This window comes from Podarcis vaucheri (assembly GCF_965113315.1).
Source record: "Podarcis vaucheri genome assembly, chromosome: 4".
Classification (NCBI taxonomy): domain Eukaryota; kingdom Metazoa; phylum Chordata; class Lepidosauria; order Squamata; family Lacertidae; genus Podarcis; species Podarcis vaucheri.
In genome coordinates, this window is record NC_138762.1 from 34,236,340 (window position 1) to 34,251,409 (window position 15,070).

The window sequence follows — 15,070 nt, forward strand, 5'->3', positions numbered from 1 at the left end:
ATAACTCAAAGAAATATTCATTGCCCAGGGTAGTGTGTATTGTCACTAATCTGGAAGTTGAGGATCTACAGAACAATTCTAAGCTGGGGCTGCCTAATAGGATACAGAATGTTCCTAGAGAGGCAAAAGACTGCATCTCCAAATGTAATGGAAAACCTAACAAACTGCCCCTTTCAAATCCCCTGTTCCTGATCACCTTTCTGTAATGTGACCATTTTGGTAATGGCCAAACATTAACCATGTTAACCAGACATGAATCCTGTCTTGAGCCTCATATTTTGAGCTCAGTATGTGAAATCACAAAGTGTGTGAGTCTCTAAACTTAGTGCCCACCCCAAGATCATTAGACTGCAAATAAACAGGATTTATGTTCCACGTTTTAGTATTGCAATACTAATTCAAATAGCCTTAAATGAGAGGCCAGTTAAGAATACTCTGCATGCAAAAGTGATGTTGGTCATAGCTTTCTTAGTTTAAAAAACTTTTCTTAAACAGGAAATTTTTCTAGATTTCTTCTTGCCATTTCTGCCTGTCTGGGCTGGGTTGCTGCTTAATTTTTTATCTCACTTCTAGCCTTAAAATTGTGCTCATGATTGTTGCTATGTGCCAGGCAGCACGCATGCATGTAATGTATATGTGGAACCATGTCCAAATTTAACTCAATATGACGTATTAACAGCAGCAAGAAAATCCAGACATAGCAGGAAAAAAATTCTAGTGTTTGTTGAAAGATTAGCAAGGGACGTTTTGCCAGTCTTTTCAAAATATATTTCTGCATTTTGGCTATACTGACACTTGAAGTTGTTCAGCATGTTCACATAAAATTCCATAGAATATTTCACAGCACAATTAAGTTGCAGCTGCATTTCCTTCTCCATGTGTATCACACATGTTAACCAGACATGAATTGGCACTTATGGGGAGATTTCCATCACTGTCATATAGGGCTCCCCCTTGTTGCTTGTGTTTGACAGTAATTTAATCTCCCTGTTCTGAGTTCACAAATTCTTTAATCTGTTTGCTATCTTGTCTCATCCCTGCAGCAATTTTATTAAACTGAAAAAAAGAAAATGATATTTGAGCACAGAAGTGTCTTTGCAGAAAGCCTTAGGTCCTGCTTGGATGATTTATAGTACTTTATAATAGAAAACTCTCTGAATAATATCATACCAAATGCCCATATCACAAATCCTAAATAGCAATTCTTTCAATGGTCAAAGCACAGTCACCAAGACGTTGCTTTGCAGTGTTAGGAAGCAAGGTCTGCCAAAACTGTAACTTCAACAGCTAGAAAGCTATACACAAAACTGAATTCAAGAGTTCTAACAAGAATCATGTGGTTTTAGTATCCCTCTGAAATTTAATTGTGCATCTGCTTGTTTACTAATTCTCTAAGTCAGAAGAAATTTCTACTACTGAAGGGTTACGGTAATAGGCAACAAATAAAAGAGGCATTAAGGTGCTAAGTTGACTCTCTGAAGTGGCATAGTAGGTTGGCAGTATTCTGTTCCTTAAATGGCAGACCTAAATGTTTCAAGTTGCAGTGGCTTAGAACAATGGTTTGAAACTATTAAGGCTGTGAGCAAGATTCAACAGAAGCCTAAAGTCCAAACCAAATCTGAGCAATTCAAGCAGACCTGAACTTCAACTGAGTCAGATCAAGACAACCCCAGATAACCCCAGATCAGTCTGCCTGTAGTAATCCAAGGCTGTCAGGGTTGGGACTATTGGACAGGAAAAAGAGGCAGGCAGCTTCTGCAAAGGACACCCCAAGGCTGTTTGCAAGAGGGCTTTCAAACAGCCCCGTGGTGCAGTTTGACAGCATGTGCTTCTTCCCAGCAGGCGAACACATGCATGTGCAGTCCAACTGAGCTGAATTGAACCCTCCACTCAACAGCTAGTGAGTGGAGGGCATATTCTAGCTAGGTGTAGGGGTCTGTTTTGCCAGCATGTGACCTGCATGTTACCTGCAGACCCCAGTAGGATTGACAGGGACTGGCTGAGTCTGCAGAGGTCCCAAGGTGGGAAGAGGAGGCCTAACCCAAAGACTGAGGGGCATGGGGAAGGGAGGAGAGAAGTTATGATCCTAATGGTGATTCTAAGATATGACACAAGAGTTGGTTTGGGAGGCAGCAAGGGAGATGGGTCTGGCAGCCAGATAAGTGCCAGTCTTGGAGTGGGAGGAGGTGTTGGCATTGTTGTTGGCTGCTGTGGGGAGAGCTAAGGCCTGAACCACACTAAGCTGAGACATGTTGGAAGATACTAATCTTTTAGAAATACAATACTGACTTGGAAAATATGAATCTTGGATACTGGCTCTGATCACAGAAATAAATTCGAGTTGTGCTAGTAGTTGCAAACAGCTACTTTCCTTTCAGGGACGCGGGTGGCGATGTGGTCTAAACCACAGAGCCTAGGGCTTGCCGATCAGAAGGTCACCAGTTCGAATCCCCGCAATGGGGTGAGCTCCCGTTGCTCGGTCCCTGCTCCTGTCAACATAGAGGTTCAAAAGCACGTCAAAGTGCAAGTAGATTAATAGGTACCACTTCAGCAGGAAGGTAAACGGTGTTTCCATGCACTGCTCTGGGTCACCAGAAGTGGCTTAGTCATGCTGGCCACATGACCCGGAAGCTGTACGCCGGCTCCCTCGGCTAATAAAGTGAGATGAGCACTGCAACCCCAGAGTCGTCCGCAACTGGACCTAACGGTCAGGGGTCCCTTTACCTTTTTACTTTCCTTTCAGTTTATTTTATTTATTTATAAGCCACCTTTCTGGACTAAGTCCATATCTCACATCCACACAACCATGTATCTATCCACACATAAGGACATGCAAAACATCCCATTCATGCACATTTTTTTCCTAACTCCCTCTTCTGATCCCCTCTTCGGTCCATCCATTTTAGGTCTCTTTGAGATTAGTTTCTCAAAAGCTTCCTTTCAATATGAACAAGCAGAGCAATTATTTTCTCTCGCAGAGAGACCTATGATTGCAAGAACACTGCAGAAACAAACTGATATATATCATGTTAGTAAACTGTGTTTTAAGTCTTAAAAAGAAAAGAATATATATATAAATATTTGAGATCAGGAAAGGAAGTTGATGAAGAAGAACTATAAGGTAGATTTGTGTCAGATTTCTAAAGTGTCTCTTATTTACACTTTTTTAAGGATGGCTAGCCTTACATTTCTAGGGAAAGGCAAGTTGCATGCAACTCTCATTTAAATGTGGAACTAAAAAGCAAAAAAGCAACATCCTACTTATTAAACCAATTACTGCCATCCATTGCTGTTCTTCTCATGTTGAAAAACTACCATCTTCTATATTCATTTTTATGCTGCATTTGTGGCATGGGCTTTCTCTAGAATGAACTAGAAACTCCCCCCCCCCCCCATTTATTGTTGTTAATTCAAGGAAATTTACCAGATAATATCCAATCTGTTTTAGAAATATTAGTGACCTTTTCAGTATGTAACTTTACTAAATATCAAAGTATTTGGTAAACAAAGAAATAAAAAGACAACAATATACCTCCTGTTTTACAGTACAGTATATATGAGATTACAGTAAAGCAAACTGGCAGATAATTGAGGAAGATAGTTTGTGCCTTAAAATCCTCATGAAACTCAGGACCAGTTATTTCATTTTAATGTGGTCCAAGATACTATACTAAAAAACCCCCCCGAAAACCCAAAAAACAACCACATACAAATAATCCCTTATGCTATTTTTATTTCAGAAGCTCTCACCACGTTCCCAAATTTTTTGCTGTTAGCAATATTAATGCTTTCTAGAAGAATAGTGATAAAACCAGTTTCTTGTTATATTGAAAGTAAACCAAAATTATTTTTAACTTGTTTTCATCTGTTTTTCTCTGCTATGAATTGTGATCCCTTTGGCAGTTCAGTGTTGATTTAAATGGGAACATTAGAATCTGCCCTATATTGAGTTAGACTGTTAGTGCATTTAGACCAGTATTGTTAACACTGATGGGTAGCATCTTTACATGATGTCCAACCAGGATTTTCCAGCCCTACTTGAAGATGCCAAGGATTGAACCTGAGATCTTTTGCATGCAAGGATGTGCTCTTCCATGGAACTTTGGCTGTTCTCCTTGGAGAGATTTTGATTTCAGTACAGTGGTACCTCGGTTTAAGAACAGTCCTGTTTAAGAATGATTCGGTTTACGAACTCCGCAAAACCGGAAATAGTGCCCCAGTTTGAGAAATTTACCTCGGTGTAAGAACGGAATCCGAATGGTGGAAGGGCACCGGCGGCGGGAGGCCTCATTAGGGAAAGCATGTCTCGGATTAAGAATGGTTTCAATTTAAGAACAGACTTCCGGAACGGAAGTTTTCTTAAAGATAGAATAAGTGCACTTAAGAAATCAAAGCTACCATTTAGTACAAATGCCTTTTAGAATTAAAATACCGTGTTATTAAACTAGTAACATTAAACCAACATGCTAAAAATCTTCATTTGAATCTTTAACATTATATCACAATTAGAAAAAGCTGAATTTTCATTAAAAAGCGATGCTGCTATTTGGCCTGTGGAACACTCACAGTTTTTTGTTAAGATTGAGACAGACCACTTGTATTCCAGTTTAATATGGCAATTTTCTAAAAGATGTAAACGTTACAATCAAGTCATATTTCTTTTGTCTTAGCAAAACAGAGTAAATTTAAATAAGGGGCTGTCCTGGACTCCATTGCCTTGGCTGCTGTTGCAGTACTGCTGTTGCCGCCACCCCTCAATGAAATGCAGGACAAATTTGCTATCACTACCCAGCTGCCCAAATTGTTGCATAGAGCTGCTGCCTGGTCCCAGCTGTGCAAGCAGATAATGCCACCATGTTGCCCATGGTGATATGTGATCCAAGTAACTGTTGCCATCACTCAAAAAGTAGTGATGGCCACCAGTTTGGACATCTTCAAAAAAAGGATTAGAACAATTCTTAATTATTATACTCATTAAATTTCTGTTCATGAGGATAAGGCTGCCCATGTTGTAGGCAGTATGCATCTTAAATGTCATTTGCTGGGAATGCTGTTGCACCCAGGTGCTGCTCTCAGACTTACCACAGGTACCTGGTTGGCCACTGTGAGAACAAGTCCGCTCACCTTTTCCAGCGGGCAGCAATGTGGCCAGGTTTGAGAACTTGGGCATGGCCAGGTTACGCCCCTTCAGTGATCTGGCGGGGGTGGAGATTGATGCCCCCCCTCGTGCTGTCTTGGCCACGTCACTGGCACTGGCAGGGCCATGCCCAGGGGTTGCTCTGCTGTCCAATCAGCACTGGTGGGGGCGTGGCCATGGGAAATTTAAATTGTGATGTAGCTGGGGCCCCCTTCTCTCTCACCCTTCACTGGATCCAAATGGAAATCTCTTGGGGTGCCCCTATTTGATGTAAGTCATAGGGCTCCCCCTATTGGTGGTTTACTCTTAGATGGACTCCTTGCGGTTGGGCAGGAGTCAAGATATAGCCTGGCTTCACCCAATGCCTAAGCCAAACCGCTCACATCTGTAACCAATAAAGTTGTGGCCTATTTAAACCCATAAACCTAAATACTCGTGTCCTTGTGTTTATTACCCACTAGGGAACTGCAGGTCACGGGGCCTTGACAAGCCAGTTGCTGCTTTAGATGGGCCATTGGCCTGATCCAGGAGGCTCTTGCATTGGTATGCCACTTATATCCCAAATGTCACATACTGCTGCTATCCAGGGCAAGTGTGCTTCTGTTGTCCACAATTTTGTTCAAAGTGTGGTGAAGCCTGATGCACCAGGTGATTCCAGGACATTGAGCAATCCTCCTTATGGGTTGCTGAAGCAGGAAGAATGGTCCATGTTCTTATGCCAAACTGGGTGAGCTCTCTTCCCTCATGTGGCATTCCAAGAGATATGTATTTTCTTTAATATACAGTGGAAAAGCAGACTGTCCTGACAACTGTGCAGTCAGAATAAGAAAAATACAGGACAAACTTAACTTTATTAAGAAACTTGTAGAAGCTAAACAACTATCAAATTCATTGTGGCATAAGGCTACAGTTGACTTCATTAGAAATGTTCAGTGTAATCTTTATCCTCCATAAATTTGTTTAATTCTCTTTCAAAACCATCCAAATTGGTAGCCTTTATTACATCTCGCAGTAGTGAATTACATAGTTTGCCTATACTTTGGATGAAGTATTTTTATCTGTGCGTGCTCATTCTCAATGTTTGCTGCAGAGTGTGTGATTTCCAAATGCCAAATAGAGATTGGGTACACTTGGTTAATTCTTATATGCATGTTAAAGACAAAAAATGGTGGCAGTCTGTTTTTTCAAATTGGGGAGTTTTCAGTATTAGAGGAAAGCATGCTAGCTGCACATAAGAAACTGTACCCAGGGCTATGTACCAAGCTAGCTGCTACATTTTCCCTATATGTCCCTGCTTTGGGCATATTGTCATTTAGCTAAAAACCTTGGAGTATAGAATATTTTCGAGAGATATCAGATTGGAAAGGGAGAGACTATGATTCTTTCATGACTTGCCATGTGGGGCTGTTACGAATTTCTGTACAACATAGCCAGTTCCAAACATATCAAATTACAGCTGCCCAGTTATAGAATTTCCAGTTCTGACGGCTTGTAATTTATTTTTGTCTTTGGAATCTCAATGCTCTTTATTCTTGGTATAATTCCATGCTATATACAATTGTTCCATGTTTCAATTTAGAATTCATAATTTAATTGGATGAGCTGTGAACCTCTAGCTATTTGAACTTCTCATAGTACCACTGACATGGAAAAGTTGGCTGTTACTTCCTGAATGATCATCATCTCCAATTCAGACATATTTACATTAAAGCTAAATATAGTGCTGTAAACTTCTAAGATATTTTAGTTCGCTGAGTGTCCCTTTGCAGAGGAAAGCAAAAATGTTGTGTATAAAAAGAACTAGAATTTTTTTTTTCCTTATTGGAAGTCTGAAGTACAGGAAAATCTTTGACACTGTGTCCTATACACCCAAGGGAGAAGAAGCCACACAAATAACTTTCCCAGTGTTTTCAGGGCCTGACTTATACATGAAGTTAAATGTGAGATGGCTTCCTAAAATATATTATTAAAATGTATTTTTAAAATGTAAGCATAGGAAGCGGGGTTCTTTTTGAATCAGGACGACAGTGTGCAAGTAGGAGATATTTAACTCTTCCTGCCATAACAAAAGTTGACGCTTCTCTGACACAGTAACTAGTGGTAGAAAAAACTCCAGTTTGCATTAATGGAGGCTTCCTTCCTCACCCCCCTCCCCGCCGTCACAAACTGTACTACAGGGTGATTTTTGTCCCGATTGCAGCAGGGAAAGGTTAAACTTTTCCTTGTGTGCAGTGGACCCCCATTCCTACTAGTAAATGAAAAACCTCACAGGAAATGGCAGGGAACACCTTTATGTGCAGAATTAGACCCCCATTTCAAAAAAGGAACTGAAATCAGGGGGGAAGTTTACAGGTGATTAAAGTGGCCGTTGTGTTAGTCTGCGTGTCATGTTGGGAGCCCTTCAAATGTACGAATTGTAATAGGAAATTGTGCAATGGTTTGGAGACGTCTGTTTGGTTTCCCCTGCCTGAATCCTCCAATGGAACTGTCATACTGATGGGAGACTCTGTACTGCAGACAATACCAGGGAAAGGGAAAGTTTGCTTGCTTTTTGTGCTTTGATAAATGAGTAATAGAATCCCTCCCCCACCCCCATGTTATGATATAGATTTCTTATCTGGAATAATGTCATATTTGTTACTAGTACTGAGACTGTGAACTGGTACTTTCTAATTTGCCCACCAGCATGCTCTTACTCTCAGTAATGGTCTAGTATAATCTAGACGAGAGCATTCAGTATTTCAGTCCCTTTGTAGCAGGTTCCAAACAGGAGTAGGGCTAGTAAGAGCTATTTTCCCAGCTCAAGATACTGATCAAACATTTCAAGTATTCAAAGCACAAGAAGCTCATGAAAAGATTTATAGAATTCATTGCAAACGCCCGGGAGATTTGCCATTTGGACGGTCCTTTATACCATTTTGAACTTCATCTGTCGATATTTCTGTTTCAAATGGAACTTTTTGTTCTGTAATCTGTGGGGGTTTTCGTTTTTCCAAAAAGCTATGTATTCTAAACTATGAAATTCTGTCACTGTAGAGATTCCTAGGGGTGCAAAACTTTGTTGTTGATGTTGACAAATGTTTCTCTTACTGCTTTTTATAATTGATTTCTTCTGAACAGTTGAGGGTATAATGGCTGGGGCATTAGTGGGATAGCATATTTTTGAAAGCATACAGTTGGCTTTCTTTCCAAATTAAAAAAAAAATCATTGGGCACATGAGAGAGTTGCTAGTGCCTAGAGATGTGGTAATGTTGCCAAGTTTCACATGAATATCTTCGGCTTAAGCTTTTGTTTCTTGGGAAGTACCAATGATCAGTTGTTGTTGAAGAGATTTTAGCATCTTTCCCAGGATGATCTGCTGAGAGGGCTGCTTTGGTTTTCATCATCTAGGTAATGGCCTTCCTCTAATATACTCTTTAAATGACCTAGGGGAAGAGTATCCTTTTGTCATTTCTTTCAAATCTCTGCTATATCTGCTTACTGATAAATTTGGAAGAGGTTTCCTTTTTTAGCTTTTAGGAGAGAAATCTCCAGATGGGGACCCAAATGCTGACATCCTGTGCTTTGTAGATAATGTTGGATAGGGGTTGGATGGGGGGGGGAGAAGGGTGATATGACATAGGTATCATTCATCTCGGATGTTAGAAATCTTGCTATTCCTATTACAAACCAGTTCAGAACTACTACTTATCCAGCATTGTGGAAAATGAAAAGTAGCATCTGCACAATTTATGTTTAATCAGCTGTGTATTTGTTCACTCCTTACAGAAGAATATAAGTTATTTTTTTAAATATGGCTTGTTGATTAGAGCTGGTTCATGTGTGTTTCTGCTTTACATGTGCAGTTCAGTGTCAAGCACCTTTATTCAAAAATAAGTTCTATTGAGGTTAACACAGCCCTTTGCATGCTGTCTTGGGAATAAGCCTCATTGAAATCTCTGAGACTTAATTCTGAGTTAACACACATAGGATTGCACTGTAAACGCCCCAAAATGTTTTTATATGGGAATGATAAACTATGCAGGGAATGTATAAAACCTTAAAGATTATTTCAAAGTGATATATTTGTGTGTGCGAGAATTAGCTACCAAAAATTTGTGAAAAAGCAAAAGGCATTTGTGTACTAACACATTGCACCTCTTGAAGTAATTCAGCTTGTTTCTGATTTCTTTTCACTGCCAGATATTTAATTAGTATTATTTCCTTTTGAATTCGTATAGTATTTGCTTCTTAAGTTTGGAAAATTCATTTCCCCCCTATATAAATATAATTCAGTTTTGTGTATGTATTTTATCAAGTTGCAAATGGTTGTACATTTATTTTGTACAGACTTCTAAATTAATGTAGCGAATTGTAATATGAAAGTGCTTGAGGTGCCTATATCAGAATAGTACTTTTTGATGATGTTATCCTGCACGTAATATTTGATCCACTGTCCAGTAATAAACTACTGAACAGTTATAGTCACGATTGCACGTGCTGCTTTTTGGGGGGTGGGGATGAGATTTAGTTAATGATAAAATCCTATATCCTCATAGCTGTTGTTGTTTTAAGAAAGAATTTTTGAAATAATATGCTTACTGTGTTTTAAATTAGCCCATGTCAAAATCTAGGTGTTGTTAGTCACACTACTTTAATCTTGTATTCCAATTTCAAATCAGTAAAATGCATTTGCTTCCCTGTGTTGGACTTGACTGTTTTGGACTTCTTTGTGTTAGACAGTTGACCCAATCCATAAGACATAAGGCGATGAACCAACAGACTGTTGGTTCACCTAGTTCAGAACTATTTGCACTGACAAGCCGTGGTCTCCAGGGTGTCAGACAAGGGACTTTCTGAGCCCTGCATAAGGCACCAGGGATTGAATCTGGAACGTTTTTCACAGTCTTTCCAGTTAAACTTAGTTATGAAAGCAATGCTGCTTAACTTAGTTGCAGCTATATTCCATTGGTGTTGGTGAGTCTTAATCATAACAAACGTTAGCTGGTTTGGAGGCAATGTAGTGTAAGGTTACCAGATTTTTTTGCAATGATTCCGGGGAAACTTTTCAACGTCAATGGATTTTGTATGGGGACTGATTTGTAAATCCAGGTTCTGTCCCCGAGAAATGCGGACGTCTGGTAACCTTAATGTAGTGGCAATGCACTACCAACAACATCATGAATGGAGATTTGCTGCCTTTCAATTTCTTCTTTTGCGTATTTTAAAGTGCTTCCACTTTAAAATAGGGTTTAATATGGCAAACAGGTTGTTCCTGTATCACAAATGGGTAATTGCCAACAGCCCCCCCCCTATCTTACCATATATTCTGAGGAAAAGATTAAATGGAGGGAGATTAAATTGAGGGAGAAATATCACCCATCCTTTTGATGCCAACATTGTTGTATGGACACTGTATACATGAGGAGCACAATAAACCCCCAATAAACCCTAGTCCGGAAGCCGCTAAGTCTCACTAGGTTGAAAGAGACTTACATACAAGGATACATGAGATTATAGGTTGGGCCATGAATATTGATCAGAAGGTAAAGTAGAATGCCTTTAAAATGTACCATGGAAGTGGTAACAGGTTCTGTGAAAACATGCACACAAAAATGTTTTTATGGCGTCAATAGTGAATTGGAAAATAATAGTGTAAATGTAAAGGTTTAAAATGAAGTACATTGAATATGCAGTGGGCAAGTTATTACCTGGATTTTTTAAAAAAACAATTATTGTGTACTAATGGGAAGTAAATACCCTATAATTGAAAAAAAAGACTGCACAAATATATTTTACACTTCCCTTGACAAATCTTGATGTATAAACTTGGAAAACATAAGGGCTGAAAAACACAATTGCTTGTTTCCAGTCCCTGCACATGTTTTGCAATCTCAATTTCAGATATATCCATGTAATTCTAAGGGCAGCTATCTATGATTGTTTTCAATAAAATTTGAGATTCTCTGAGATCTAATGAGAACGTTAAATTGGTATTTTGAAAACTACAGGAAGCCTTAAAATGATATATTCTATTCATGGTCTCTGTCATATTTTATTAAAAGATTTTCCTGAGGATCTCCTGGTAGGGTATTTGCCTATCAGACACCAGCACAAATAGTTATGCTACGGGCATGGGTAAAACTGTAATTAACCTGTTAAATAGAAAGTATACTTAGATAAATAAGGTAAGATAGTCCAGACACAAAAACCCAAGGGTAGAATAGAGCTTCATTAGGTTTGACTTTGAATTATGACCATAAAAATAATGGGGAGTACCTTGCATTGGTGAGTTTATGGTGAGTTTCTAATGATGCTGGGAAAGATTGAGGGTACAAGGAGAAGGGGACGACAGAGGATGAGATGGTTGGACAGTGTTCTCGAAGCTACGAACATGAGTTTGACCAAGCTGCGGGAGGCAGTGGAAGACAGGAGTGCCTGGCATGCTCTGGTCCATGGGGTCACAAAGAGTTGGACACGACTAAACGACTAAACTAAAATAAATAAATGATGCAGCAGAATAATAAACAACCCAGTACTGAATCTACTTGCATAGCCATATGAAACATTTCAGTTATATATGGTTATTCAGTACAACATAGTCTGGATAGTTTAGGTGAATAGCCATATGATAATTGAGTAATGTATGGCCTACAGCTTTATCAATATCTTCTAGTATAAGTAGTGTTAGGTTGACAGTCATACTGTTATGAGGTTTATGCACATCTTAATGCACTACATTTGGTTGGCTAAGAATGTTAATGACCACTTTGCCAGTGATGGGTTGATTATGGTTTTGGCTGACATATTTTGCCTGTAATGAAGAGGCAATTTGAGGGTTGCACCACAGGCTATGATCACACTTGGAACTGCCCCCATAAAAATGGCACCTCTATTGTAAAGTTGTTTCTAGAAATGACCTCCAGGTTGTTAGTGTAGTTCTGCTAATGCTACTACATGGAGGCAGCAGTGCAGGCAGGGTGCCAGTATTTACAGCATGTGTCAATGAGGCTCATTCAGAATAACTGCCCAACGTTGCTGTAAAAGAATTAACAGCTGTTGCTTTGCACCCAATCCAATATTGCAACAGAGGGTGAATTTAAGATAAGAACAATTAGCCTATAGCTCAGTACACTTTCCAAATCCCACCATACATAAGATGGCTCATTCAGACCAGACAATCCTTTTCATTGCTCAGCTGGGCATAGGCTATTGTGTGTGTGTGTGTGCATGCGCGCACACACAATTATTTAGTTATATGCATATTTTAATTTTTTTATTATGCTCCTGATGCCGCTATTGGAAGCATGATACGATGTATATTCATGCAGATTCTTAAGTGCAGTGGAATGTGTGTTTATATATATATATTTGTAAGTGTGTGTATATATATATTGTCTGTGTGTATGAGAAACAGATGCACTGTAGGCAGATAAAGTAGATAAATATAGATTCAAATAGAAGCATAAGTGTATAAATATAGACACTATATGGAGTGAAGGCAGGCAGATCAGCACAGTTTCATTATTACTTGTATTCTGTATAATAAAAGAGTAGCTGACATTAAAATGACTGACTGAATGACACTGTCAGATTGCAGAAGACGCAGTGTAAGGTAAGAAAATAACCTTTCTAGCAGTTTGAAGAGCAATTAAGCAAGAAGATTCAGTGTCTTTCATTATTTGCTTAATATATTTCTACTGGATTTTATTTTTGCATTTGGAGGGCAGAAGCAAAACATGAATTCTTACTATATCCTAAAATAAATTTCTAAATAAATTAAATAATTAATGATAACCCTAGCTTTGCAACATAGTGTGGGGCAGCTGTCCCATTTCTTTAAGTATAGATTTCTCAATTTTTTGCTTCTACTGATCACCCGGTGGGCTTTACCACAGAGTTTTAGATGGCAATTGATGAAGAAAATAAGGTAGAAAATTCTGCATTGGTTAAAAAAGGGGTTTTCATTGGATGTCTGATAAAGCCTCTGTGTTGTGTGTTTTGTGAGTTTCCAAGTGTTGTGCTTATAATATTTTGATCTAGTCATATCTGTTCTTTGGATTTGCTACTATGAAATGGTATTGGACTCAAACAATGAACCTAGCTGCATTTTGCTAGAGTAGATTACTCTCACAAAACAACCACCGCATTAACTTTTATCATCTTCATTGATTTCTACTTTCCCCTGTTACTTTCTTGGACAACAATGATCATGAATGTCTGAATCTAAATTGTCCACACTTGCATCAATTTCAAACAGCCTGCTTCTCACGCGAAGTCCTGCGCGTGTAAAAACCAATAGTTTTACTCTATTTCCCCTAAAAACAGAATAAGTAACAGAGAAAGATTCTGTGGATTTAAACATGGAACAAAATCTTAGTTCAGGTGAGACCTTGAGTGTTTTTAAAAGCCTTGACTGTACCATTGCAAGTATCTCAGTGCCATTAGCACACCTGAGAACTGCATCACATGGCGGAGCTTCAGTTGAAAGTATGGTTTGGGGTGTGAATTTCGCTCTATATCAGCCTTCCCCAAACTAGTACCCTCCAGATATTTTGAACTACAAACTATACTGGGTGGGTGGGAGCTGTGGTCCAGAGTCTCCCAACCTCCCTGGAGCAGATTTTGGAGGTTCATGATAGAAGAAAGGAGGAGGCTTATTGTATTAGCACACACCCTCTCAGTTCTAGGTTGGATTTCACCCATTGATCAACTTACTATAAATCATTATTTCTTTTGAATATGTAGAAAATGTGCTACAACTGTCGCTATGTAGGATGAGTAAGTTTAAAGCATAGACTGATCCCTCCCTTCTCCCACACATATTTAGTTCCATTATTTTTATATGTATGAAAATGCAATATGAAGCCCCACTCTAACTCGGTGTTTCTCTTGAATAGCTTCCGTCGTGCTGTAATCAGTTCCAGAATGATGGAACTTGGGAGATTCATGTGACTAATGAAAGCCATTCGGAGATAAAAAGGTAAGTTGTAAAATTGAGGACCAAACTTGATGTTGCATGACAGAGTTGCCTCCATTCTGTATCTCACTGCATCCTCATGTAACAAGTATCTTGTGATGTGATGTTACTGTGCCCTTTGCTTTCTGCTCACCCACCCCACATCACTGGCTGGTGTGGGGGTGAGAAGACACATGCTACAATACTTACTGTTGGCATTGTGTGTGTGTGTACACACACACACACACACACACACACACACACACACACACACACTTTTAATGAGAATGTTTGTTTGTCTGCTTGGGGCTTTAGTTCCTTGTTCATAAATAGCAGAAACAGTACTACCTATCCCTTCCCACTCCCCCCCCCCGGTTACCCCTAGGTAAAGGTAAAGGGACCCCTGACCGTTAGGTCCAGTTGCAAACGACTCTGGGGTTGCGATGCTCATCTCGCTTTATTGGTCGAGGGAGCCGGCGTACATCTTCCGGGTCATGTGGCCAGCATGGCTAAGCCGCTTCTGGCGAACCAGAGCAGTGCATGGAAACGGCGTCTAAACCCTACTTCACCTGTAAAATTTAGTCACTATATTGCAGAAAATTCCAAATGCCAGGCAACCATATCTCTTTCCTTTACACATATGCATTATGAAACTGTATTTAATTTGTCAAGCAAACTTTTGCCAATACAATATATAACCCTTCCTTAGAGTTAAATGTATTTGAGTAGGGGTTTTATGGGGTCATGTTTCTGTTTTGCTACTTACATTAAATATTTTAAAGGCAAACTCAAGCATTTAAGTTGAAACATTAGAAAACTATAATTTTTGAAAGTTATGTACTGTGCATGAACATTCAGATGCACAACCCCAATCCCACCTGCCGTTTGAAATAGCATAGCCCAGGAAAAAGCTTTTGTTCTGGATTCTATCAATTGTATTGCATCAATCAGCCCTAACTCGACTCTTGAGATGCCTTCTTTCATTGTCTCTGCT

At 39.3% G+C, this 15,070-nt stretch overlaps 1 protein-coding gene across 13 annotated transcripts in view; it reads left to right on the top strand.

The window, feature by feature from the left end:
- The window catches only part of ZBTB20 (zinc finger and BTB domain containing 20), a 511,117-nt gene that overhangs the window by 226,008 nt on the left and 270,039 nt on the right, over window positions 1–15,070 (top strand). For all 13 annotated transcript variants that reach the window (XM_082221566.1, XM_082221567.1, XM_082221564.1 and 10 more), the window contains one exon: window positions 14,018–14,100. The gene's annotated coding sequence lies outside the window, so the exon portion shown is untranslated. The remainder of the gene's footprint in view (window positions 1–14,017; window positions 14,101–15,070) is intronic.